Here is a 12500-nt window from a genome sequence, read left to right on the forward strand (position 1 = left end):
GTCACCCATCCAAGTACTACCAAACCCAACGTTGCTTAACTTCGCTGATCGGACGAGAAGCGGTGTTCTCAACGTGGTATGGCCGTTGGCATGAGACTGCCTACACATTGTGGCTAATAACCAACTCTTTTTAGTCATCACGGCAGGATACGGACCTTCTTGTGGTGTCTTAATGGTAATTGTATCCTAACATATTTTTGTCTCCTTGGCATGGATATTTAACATCGTTTATTCAGTCTTGGGTTTATGTTCTTTCGCCATTTACAGACATTTTACATCTACCTACTTCCTCAGCCTACCCTGCCAATTTCTAATGAATTTGTGGATTTTCTTTTGTAATACATACATGTGTGTGCTCATCTGCTCTTCAGTTTTTATGATATTTGTCTCATCTGTCCTGCTTTATGATACTTTTACAAAGAACATGAACAAATGCTTCTATTTTAGAGAAGATATGGGATCCAGGTTTCGGAGCCGTAAAACCAACCGTCGTGATTGGTGGACGAGTTGCCAGGTTGCAGCTTCTGTACCGTGCCGGCACATAAATAGGTTCGGCTCAAGCGGCGGCAGCATCATTCCCCCGTGACTGTCTGAGCGTCTCTCATCACCTTGGTTATCTCATCATCATCATGGTAGAAGCAAAGCCTACCAAGAAGGCTGCGGCTGCTGCTGCTGTGGTGGCCACCACCAGGAAACCTCGCGTCCAGGTTGCTCACCCGAAAACTAGTCAAATGGTTCTAGCCGCGGTCGCAGCACTCAAAGACCGTAAGGGCTCGTCTCTACAAGCAATCAAGAAGTACGTTGTTGCCAACAACAAAGTCGAGGCTGCCAAGATCGCCATTTACATCCGAAGATTTCTCAAGAAAGCAGTGGCTGACGGCATTCTTGTTCAGACCAAGGGAAGTGGAGCTAGTGGATCATTCAAGCTGGCCGTAGCAGAGAAGAGGGCCGTTCTAACTCCCAAGAAAGCCACCACAACCAAGAAACCATCTACAGCAGCAAAGAAGGCCGTGGTAACTCCCAAGAAAGCCGCCACAAGCAACAAACCACCTACAGCCTTGAAAAAGAAGCAGCAGCAGCAGCTTGTTGTTGGGAACAAAAAGCCCAAAATAAAGAGAGCTTCAAAATCTCCCAAACCACCCAAGGCAAAGAAAGCTGTCAAGAAAACAACAAAGGCAAAATAAACGACGACATGCAAGCAGCATGAATACACATGACAATAAACATCCAGGCCTCCCCCCTCAGTGGAGGGGCCTCATATGATTCCAAAAAGAGTTTAGTTTTGTAGACAAATAAATCATTACTTTTGGGGTAGATTTACTCTGTATATTATATATATATATATATATATATATATATATATATATATATATATATATATATATATATATATATATATATACACATACATGGGTGAGGTGATATGGTACCAAAGTTTTGGGTGAGGTGATTGACATTTACACAAGATAAAACACGAACCAATGGGAATAAAAACATAAGAATGGAAGTAACTGCAGAAGGCCTATTGGCCCATAACACAAGCACTTCCTCTTGATGCTTCTATATTGGTTCGGAGTCTTGAAGCTATAATATATATATATATTATATATATATATATATATTATATATATATATATATATATATATATTATATATTATATATATATATATATTATATATATATATATGCACACAAAACTAAATAGTCTTGTTAGACAAATTGCCCCTATTAGAGGCAAGTTGACTAACAAGCCGAATGACTGCAATTGTTTTGAATTTGAGTTAAATCTAACATAGAAATGTAATCAAACCTAACCTAACCTATGCTAACCCAAGCTAAGCTAACCTAACCTAACCTAAGCTAACCCAAGCTAAGCTAAGCTAACCTAACCTAACCTAAGCTAAGCTAACCTAACCTAACCTAACCCAGCAATTCATGATCTTAATATAATACTGTTAATTGGATAAACCAATTTGGAAAGAAATGTTCGAAAATAACAAAATTAACTGTGCTTGTTAGGAAAATTGGGCCTTGCATACTTGTCCCAATAGTGTGGTTCTCGCTTTTAGGTACGACATAAACGTATACCTAAGTTGAGAGAGAAAAAGATTCGCACTCAAACATGCATATCGATTGCCAGTCCTGAATTCTGGGTAGATATTCGTGTCCTCCCTTTTCATTTACCATCATTTGGATACTATCAAAACAGCTCTGAGAAGGATAAAATGAATAAAACGGGTAGCTCACTCATGTAAAAAGGAAGAGTTGGGAAAGATCTCTCTCTCTCTCTCTCTCTCCCTCACCCCCCCCCCCCACCACCACCAATGATCCTGCTCTGCTAGTATATAACGGAACAAACCTTCCCCCCCCCCCCCACCCCTCCCTCCCCAATCAGAGTCCCTTTAAGCATGCGAGGATAAAAAATAGATTTCATAAGACCCAATGTGCTAGCTGATATCAAAACAATTTATGTTATCGTCTATTAAGCCCTTCAGTAAAAAAGTATAGGGACCTAATTAGGTCCCGTTTTGAGGTGGTGGTGGGTGGAATCGATGGATTAGCCAAGCTCTTATCCGCCGAATCCGTAGAGGGTACGACCCTGGCGCTTCAGAGCGTACACCACGTCCATGGCAGTGACGGTCTTCCTCTTGGCGTGTTCCGTGTAGGTTACAGCATCACGGATGACGTTCTCGAGGAACACCTTCAGGACGCCACGGGTCTCTTCGTAGATGAGACCCGAAATACGCTTCACGCCGCCACGACGAGCTAAGCGACGAATAGCGGGCTTGGTGATGCCCTGGATGTTGTCACGTAGCACCTTACGATGACGCTTGGCGCCACCCTTTCCGAGTCCCTTGCCTCCCTTGCCGCGTCCAGTCATGGTGTTGAAGTTGTGTGAATAATAAAATTTCGGCACGATTTCCCCAGACTATATCCCGTCAAGCGGACGTACTTGTAGCATGGCAACTCCTAACTCCTGCCTGTCCTTACTTTATGCTTGTACTCGAGCAGAAACACGGCTTTCTCACAACGCTTTCAAAACTGCAGTTGCCTACTCGTCTGTTTCACGTCTCTGTGAAATGACTTTTGCACAAATCCAAAAAATAGAGCAAAATCAGCGATAATAGTGTTTGAGGTGAGCTGCCTGTTGGCTGCAGCCAGAGGAAGGAGGGGAGGGGCAACGGGGTGACGTAGGCGAGTCGAGCAGCCAATGGCGCTCGAGCAAGCGCCTCGAGACGGCGTATATAAGCAAAAATTTTTCGGCGCCGGCCATCACAAACCACAGTTGTTCACCATGGCTCGCACCAAGCAGACTGCTCGCAAGTCCACGGGAGGCAAGGCTCCTCGTAAGCAGCTGGCCACCAAGGCAGCACGCAAATCTGCTCCTGCCACAGGGGGCGTGAAGAAGCCTCACCGTTACAGGCCCGGAACGGTCGCCCTGCGTGAGATCCGTCGTTACCAGAAGAGCACAGAGTTGCTCATCAGGAAACTTCCCTTCCAGCGTCTGGTGCGCGAGATTGCCCAGGACTTCAAGACCGATCTTCGCTTCCAGTCGTCTGCCGTCATGGCTTTACAGGAGGCATCCGAGGCTTACCTGGTCGGTCTCTTCGAGGACACTAACCTCTGTGCCATCCACGCCAAGCGTGTCACCATCATGCCAAAGGACATTCAGCTTGCTCGCCGTATCCGTGGAGAGCGTGCATAAGCTAAAACGACCACCCTAGTATACACCAAACTCGGCCCTTCTCAGGGCCAAAATATCCTTCTAAGGAGATTTCAGACATTCCTAGCATCAGTCATATGAATTAACCTTCATCTATACATATAATAAATAAATACAATAATTTAGGTGGCATACATACACTGTACACGTGATATCAATAAATCAAGTCATTTGTAGTACAACCTGTCCTCTTACAAACAAAACGCCGTCGCTTTTCATTCTTATGCACTGCCAAGGATCCTCCCCCCCCCCCCAAAAAAAAAAAAAAAAAAATTGTCATACTGTACTAGAAATAAAAGCAGCTTGTATAAGTGACATACTGTCCTGTCCTGTTTTATTCTGTTTTTGGTCCTCTGGCTTAATCTGTTAAGTTAGGAGATGACATTTTAAATTAACCGTTTTCTTGACATTTTCAAACCTTAAGAGGGTGGCCTGCATAGTAATCCTAATGTGGAACATAACAATGAATCTCTAATCTCTAGAAAAAAGATACCGAGTGTTTATATGTGTGTTGAGAGAGAGAGAGAGAGAGAGAGAGAGAGAGAGAGAGAGAGAGAGAGAGAGAGAGAGAGAGAGAGAGAGAGAGAGAGAGAGAGAGAGAGAGAGAGAGAGACATGCAGAGACAGAGACAGAGACAGACAGACAGACAGACAGAGACTGAGAGAGAGAAACACACACAGACAGTTTCATAAATATTCTCATTTTATAGCTATTTGCTTTCAGTGACAGAGGTTTTTGTTATAATAGTATTGGTGTCTAACACTCACAATCTCTTTAGAAATTAAAGTGTGGCTCCAATGGAGCCGAGTTTGTTGGTTTGAGGCCAAGCCACCACCACAGGGCAGTAAGTAAGCCGTTTACTTGGAGGAGGTGTACTTGGTGACGGCCTTAGTGCCCTCAGAGACGGCGTGCTTGGCCAGTTCTCCGGGCAACAGGAGCCTTACAGCCGTCTGGATCTCCCGACTGGTAATGGTGGAACGCTTGTTGTAGTGGGCCAGGCGAGAAGCCTCGGCGGCGATGCGCTCGAAGATGTCGTTCACGAACGAGTTCATGATCGACATGGCTTTGGAAGAGATACCAGTGTCGGGGTGGACCTGCTTCAGCACTTTGTAGATGTAGATGCTGTAGCTCTCCTTCCTCCTGCGCTTCTTTTTCTTATCGCCCTTGGCAATGGCCTTCTGGGCCTTTCCGGCCTTCTTGGCAGCCTTTCCAGATGCCTTGGGTGGCATGATGATGCTCGTGCTGGCTGGCGTTGCGATACAATAATGAACTTTTGCGCGAGTCGAGCTTTCCTTTTATATCCCGCTCGCGACTCAGCTCAGAGCGGGTCGCGTGGCGGAGCGCGCTGATTGGTCAGTGGCGGACTCCCTTGATCCTGAGCGGGGTATATAACACGAAGCTCGATCTGCGGGCCGGCATAAAACACCACAAACCCACAACAGCAGCAGCAATGTCAGGACGCGGCAAGGGAGGCAAAGTGAAGGGCAAGTCAAAGTCTCGCTCCAGCAGGGCCGGACTTCAGTTCCCCGTGGGCAGAATTCACCGTCTGCTGCGTAAAGGCAACTACGCCGAACGCGTCGGTGCTGGCGCTCCTGTCTACCTGGCAGCCGTCATGGAATACCTCGCTGCCGAAGTTCTGGAGCTCGCCGGTAACGCCGCACGTGACAACAAGAAGACCCGTATCATCCCACGTCACTTGCAGTTGGCCATCCGCAACGACGAAGAACTCAACAAACTTCTGTCTGGCGTAACCATTGCACAGGGAGGTGTTCTTCCAAACATTCAGGCAGTTCTTTTGCCAAAGAAGACAGAGAAGAAGTAAGCACTTCTGCCACCCACCACGACAAATACCATAACCAGGCTCCATCCGGAGCCACACACACTTTAATAGAGAGATTCAAGTAGACAATCAACTTTCAAACATTAATAATAACATTTATATTGATTTCATTTGGAATGTGTACATAACAAACAAACAAAACAAAATTATAGGGGATATTCAGCATCACTTGGAATATTAACCAATCATATAAATCCAATATATATTTTATATTTTACTTTAAGCGAGGAATTCATATTCTATCAATTTTTAATCATACAAATGAACAAAAGCAATTCTTCACTAGACGTAATGAATGAATAAATGATCAAGGTTTTAATGTGTTTCATGAATAAATATATATATATATATATATATATATATATATATATATATATATATATATATATATATATATATATATAATATAATATAATATAATATATTATAATACTTGTGAACCAGAATATGTTTGAGCAGCAGCGATCGTGCCATTGGCCGAAGTGCAACAATTCAAATAATTTAAAGGGCCTGCTCGGGTATATAAGAGAGGCTGGGAGACTGGGGCCGGTGGTGGGTGATGGGTGATGAGTGATGGTGTGGTGTGGTGTTGTTAAGAGTTGATTTACGGCCAGCCAGCCAGCTGCAGCCAAGGCAGGGCAGGGCAAGGCAAGGCAAGGCAAGGCAAGGCAAGGCAAGGCAAGGCAAGGCAAGGCAAGGCAAGGCAAGGCAAGGCAATAACAGGACAGGACAGGCAAGGCAAGGCAAGCAGGCGGGCGGGCAGGCGGGCGGGCGGGCGGGCAGCCAGCCAGCCAGCCAGCCAGCCAGCCAGGCAGGCAGGCAGGCAGGCAGGCAGGCAGGCAGGCAGGCTGGCAGGCAGGCAGGCAGGCAGGCAGGCAGGCAGGCAGGCAGGCAGGCAGGCAGCCAGCCAGCCAGCCAGCCAGCCAGCCAGCCAGCCAGCCAGGCAGGCAGGCAGGCAGCCAGCCAGCCAGCCAGCCAGCCAGCCAGCCAGCCAGCCAGCCAGCCAGCCAGCCAGCCAGCCAGCCAGCCACTCCCACTTTGTATTTATATGCATTCAATTTATATTCAAACATTATATATGTTAAGGGCCTAGTTTTAGTGTTTATTTTAAAAATGACAAACATCGAGTCGTTTTACCAGTCCTTTAGCGTTAACGGTGATGCATTTTAAAACTGAACAGAAATCACCTTTTCTGGATATATCAAATATCGAATCCGCTTAATGTGCCTACAATTCAATCATTCAAAAAATACATAATTTACATCATGCCTTTTCATAGAACAGACAATAAGATTTGAGACAATAAGAACTTTAGTTTTATAACTAAAGTTGCACAATTATACCAACTCTATGGTGGCTGGGTGGTAAGGTGTGTGGCTGGTGTTTTGGAAGTCGCGAGTTCAAACGACCCAATGGGAGTACTTTTTTTTTTTTTATGCCATACAATCTTCCTAGTACTATTATGTAGGTTTGTGTGTGTGTGTTTTTATTCATTCTTTGGTTTTATAGATGACATACATATTGACTCCTTTTACCGGTCCTTAATTAGGCTCTGGGGAAGCAATGGTGGTGGTGGTGGTGCATTTAAAACTAAACCAAAAATCACCAGTTCTGGACGCGTCAAATATCATATCCGCTTAATGTGTCTACAACCTAATTACTTAAAACTACACTATTTAATTCATTCATATCATGTGCATATTGGTCATTATGCTCATACAACCGACATAACAATTTATTTTCATTATTAGAATCATACATTTCATCAAGTAATACAGATACAAAGAGATTTTCTTTCTGAGAAGACCGTTAGTATTGGCTGGCTGGCAGGCAGGCAGGCAGGCAGGCAGGCATTTGAGGGTTATTATTTCGCCTGTTGATTGGGGGGGGGGTTGATGTGTTAGGGGGTTTTCGGTTAGGTGTGGTGGTGGTGATTGGTGGTGGTGGTGATTGGTGGTGATTGGTGGTGAGTAGTGGTGAGTAGTGGTGGTGGTGGTGGTGGTGGTGGTGGTGGTGGTAGTAGTAGGTGGGAGGGGGGGGGGGGGGAGGGGAATGATGGTCTGTGGATTCCTTCTCCGTACCCCTTACATATAAGCAAAAACATGCCTTCCTGTGGGTATAGAAACATTAACACAAATTATATCAGTAACTGATATTGTAGCCTTTTAAACAGAAAAGATTTGTACATACAAATACTTTTAAATTATCATTTATTTGTGGAAATGGCATTTACGTCATTAAATTGATACCTCAGCATCAAGTGTCCTGCAGTGGTCCAGTGGTAAAGTGTATATAAGTGATGCGTATTCTTGGAGTTGCGAGTTCAAACCCGGATTAAGCTATATATATATATATATATATATATATATATATATATATATATATATATATTATATATATATATATATATATATATATATATATATATATATATATACAACATGTTTTGTTTTGGTTGTTTGTTTTTGTATAAAGCCTCACACACTATATTAAGCGAGTTTGTTTTAAACATGACATACATATTAATTCATTTTACCAGGCCTTATTCCACACAACTCCGTGAATTTCCCGTGGAGCCAGCCAGCCAGCCAGCCACCAGCCAGCCAGCCAGCCAGCCAGCCATTCAAACAAAAACAAACGAAACAAAACAAAACAAAACAAAAAACATTATTGCCAACAGCATTTGGTGTTCCCAGGCGGTCACCCATCCAAGTACTAACCAAACCCAACGTTGCTTAACTTCGCTGATCGGACGAGAAGCGGTGTTCTCAACGTGGTATGGCCGTTGGCATGAGACTGCCTACACATTGTGGCTAATAACCAACTCTTTTTAGTCATCACGGCAGGATACGGACCTTCTTGTGGTGTCTTAATGGTAATTGTATCCTAACATATTTTTGTCTCCTTGGCATGGATATTTAACATCGTTTATTCAGTCTTGGGTTTATGTTCTTTCGCCATTTACAGACATTTTACATCTACCTACTTCCTCAGCCTACCCTGCCAATTTCTAATGAATTTGTGGATTTTCTTTTGTAATACATACATGTGTGTGCTCATCTGCTCTTCAGTTTTTATGATATTTGTCTCATCTGTCCTGCTTTATGATACTTTTACAAAGAACATGAACAAATGCTTCTATTTTAGAGAAGATATGGGATCCAGGTTTCGGAGCCGTAAAACCAACCGTCGTGATTGGTGGACGAGTTGCCAGGTTGCAGCTTCTGTACCGTGCCGGCACATAAATAGGTTCGGCTCAAGCGGCGGCAGCATCATTCCCCCGTGACTGTCTGAGCGTCTCTCATCACCTTGGTTATCTCATCATCATCATGGTAGAAGCAAAGCCTACCAAGAAGGCTGCGGCTGCTGCTGCTGTGGTGGCCACCACCAGGAAACCTCGCGTCCAGGTTGCTCACCCGAAAACTAGTCAAATGGTTCTAGCCGCGGTCGCAGCACTCAAAGACCGTAAGGGCTCGTCTCTACAAGCAATCAAGAAGTACGTTGTTGCCAACAACAAAGTCGAGGCTGCCAAGATCGCCATTTACATCCGAAGATTTCTCAAGAAAGCAGTGGCTGACGGCATTCTTGTTCAGACCAAGGGAAGTGGAGCTAGTGGATCATTCAAGCTGGCCGTAGCAGAGAAGAGGGCCGTTCTAACTCCCAAGAAAGCCACCACAACCAAGAAACCATCTACAGCAGCAAAGAAGGCCGTGGTAACTCCCAAGAAAGCCGCCACAAGCAACAAACCACCTACAGCCTTGAAAAAGAAGCAGCAGCAGCAGCTTGTTGTTGGGAACAAAAAGCCCAAAATAAAGAGAGCTTCAAAATCTCCCAAACCACCCAAGGCAAAGAAAGCTGTCAAGAAAACAACAAAGGCAAAATAAACGACGACATGCAAGCAGCATGAATACACATGACAATAAACATCCAGGCCTCCCCCCTCAGTGGAGGGGCCTCATATGATTCCAAAAAGAGTTTAGTTTTGTAGACAAATAAATCATTACTTTTGGGGTAGATTTACTCTGTATATTATATATATATATATATATATATATATATATATATATATATATATATATATATATATATATATATACACATACATGGGTGAGGTGATATGGTACCAAAGTTTTGGGTGAGGTGATTGACATTTACACAAGATAAAACACGAACCAATGGGAATAAAAACATAAGAATGGAAGTAACTGCAGAAGGCCTATTGGCCCATAACACAAGCACTTCCTCTTGATGCTTCTATATTGGTTCGGAGTCTTGAAGCTATAATATATATATATATATATATATATATATATATATATATATATATATATATATATATATATATATATATATATATATATATATATATATATATATATATATATATATATATATATATATGCACACAAAACTAAATAGTCTTGTTAGACAAATTGCCCCTATTAGAGGCAAGTTGACTAACAAGCCGAATGACTGCAATTGTTTTGAATTTGAGTTAAATCTAACATAGAAATGTAATCAAACCTAACCTAACCTATGCTAACCCAAGCTAAGCTAACCTAACCTAACCTAAGCTAACCCAAGCTAAGCTAAGCTAACCTAACCTAACCTAAGCTAAGCTAACCTAACCTAACCTAACCCAGCAATTCATGATCTTAATATAATACTGTTAATTGGATAAACCAATTTGGAAAGAAATGTTCGAAATAACAAAATTAACTGTGCTTGTTAGGAAAATTGGGCCTTGCATTCTTGCATACTTGTCCCAATAGTGTGGTTCTCGCTTTTAGGTACGACATAAACGTATACCTAAGTTGAGAGAGAAAAAGATTCGCACTCAAACATGCATATCGATTGCCAGTCCTGAATTCTGGGTAGATATTCGTGTCCTCCCTTTTCATTTACCATCATTTGGATACTATCAAAACAGCTCTGAGAAGGATAAAATGAATAAAACGGGTAGCTCACTCATGTAAAAAGGAAGAGTTGGGAAAGATCTCTCTCTCTCTCTCTCTCTCTCTCCCTCACCCCCCCCCCCCCACCACCACCAATGATCCTGCTCTGCTAGTATATAACGGAACAAACCTTCCCCCCCCCCCCCACCCCTCCCTCCCCAATCAGAGTCCCTTTAAGCATGCGAGGATAAAAAATAGATTTCATAAGACCCAATGTGCTAGCTGATATCAAAACAATTTATGTTATCGTCTATTAAGCCCTTCAGTAAAAAAGTATAGGGACCTAATTAGGTCCCGTTTTGAGGTGGTGGTGGGTGGAATCGATGGATTAGCCAAGCTCTTATCCGCCGAATCCGTAGAGGGTACGACCCTGGCGCTTCAGAGCGTACACCACGTCCATGGCAGTGACGGTCTTCCTCTTGGCGTGTTCCGTGTAGGTTACAGCATCACGGATGACGTTCTCGAGGAACACCTTCAGGACGCCACGGGTCTCTTCGTAGATGAGACCCGAAATACGCTTCACGCCGCCACGACGAGCTAAGCGACGAATAGCGGGCTTGGTGATGCCCTGGATGTTGTCACGTAGCACCTTACGATGACGCTTGGCGCCACCCTTTCCGAGTCCCTTGCCTCCCTTGCCGCGTCCAGTCATGGTGTTGAAGTTGTGTGAATAATAAAATTTCGGCACGATTTCCCCAGACTATATCCCGTCAAGCGGACGTACTTGTAGCATGGCAACTCCTAACTCCTGCCTGTCCTTACTTTATGCTTGTACTCGAGCAGAAACACGGCTTTCTCACAACGCTTTCAAAACTGCAGTTGCCTACTCGTCTGTTTCACGTCTCTGTGAAATGACTTTTGCACAAATCCAAAAAATAGAGCAAAATCAGCGATAATAGTGTTTGAGGTGAGCTGCCTGTTGGCTGCAGCCAGAGGAAGGAGGGGAGGGGCAACGGGGTGACGTAGGCGAGTCGAGCAGCCAATGGCGCTCGAGCAAGCGCCTCGAGACGGCGTATATAAGCAAAAATTTTTCGGCGCCGGCCATCACAAACCACAGTTGTTCACCATGGCTCGCACCAAGCAGACTGCTCGCAAGTCCACGGGAGGCAAGGCTCCTCGTAAGCAGCTGGCCACCAAGGCAGCACGCAAATCTGCTCCTGCCACAGGGGGCGTGAAGAAGCCTCACCGTTACAGGCCCGGAACGGTCGCCCTGCGTGAGATCCGTCGTTACCAGAAGAGCACAGAGTTGCTCATCAGGAAACTTCCCTTCCAGCGTCTGGTGCGCGAGATTGCCCAGGACTTCAAGACCGATCTTCGCTTCCAGTCGTCTGCCGTCATGGCTTTACAGGAGGCATCCGAGGCTTACCTGGTCGGTCTCTTCGAGGACACTAACCTCTGTGCCATCCACGCCAAGCGTGTCACCATCATGCCAAAGGACATTCAGCTTGCTCGCCGTATCCGTGGAGAGCGTGCATAAGCTAAAACGACCACCCTAGTATACACCAAACTCGGCCCTTCTCAGGGCCAAAATATCCTTCTAAGGAGATTTCAGACATTCCTAGCATCAGTCATATGAATTAACCTTCATCTATACATATAATAAATAAATAAATACAATAATTTAGGTGGCATACATACACTGTACACGTGATATCAATAAATCAAGTCATTTGTAGTACAACCTGTCCTCTTACAAACAAAACGCCGTCGCTTTTCATTCTTATGCACTGCCAAGGATCCTCCCCCCCCCCCTCCAAAAAAAAAAAAAAAAAAATTGTCATACTGTACTAGAAATAAAAGCAGCTTGTATAAGTGACATACTGTCCTGTCCTGTTTTATTCTGTTTTTGGTCCTCTGGCTTAATCTGTTAAGTTAGGAGATGACATTTTAAATTAACCGTTTTCTTGACATTTTCAAACCTTAAGAGGGTGGCCTGCATAGTAATCCTAATGTGGAACATAACAATGAATCTCTAATCTC

General features: G+C 44.1%; 1 non-coding gene across 1 annotated transcript; it reads right to left on the reverse strand.

Moving 5' to 3' along the window:
• Positions 1-8236: 8236 nt before the first annotated feature.
• Positions 8237-8355, reverse strand: LOC138353448 (5S ribosomal RNA). Its single transcript, XR_011223151.1, has one exon. It is a non-coding gene; the product is annotated as a 5S ribosomal RNA (ribosomal RNA).
• Positions 8356-12500: the final 4145 nt, after the last annotated feature.

This window comes from Procambarus clarkii, chromosome 57 (genome assembly GCF_040958095.1).
Source record: "Procambarus clarkii isolate CNS0578487 chromosome 57, FALCON_Pclarkii_2.0, whole genome shotgun sequence".
Lineage (NCBI taxonomy): Eukaryota > Metazoa > Arthropoda > Malacostraca > Decapoda > Cambaridae > Procambarus > Procambarus clarkii.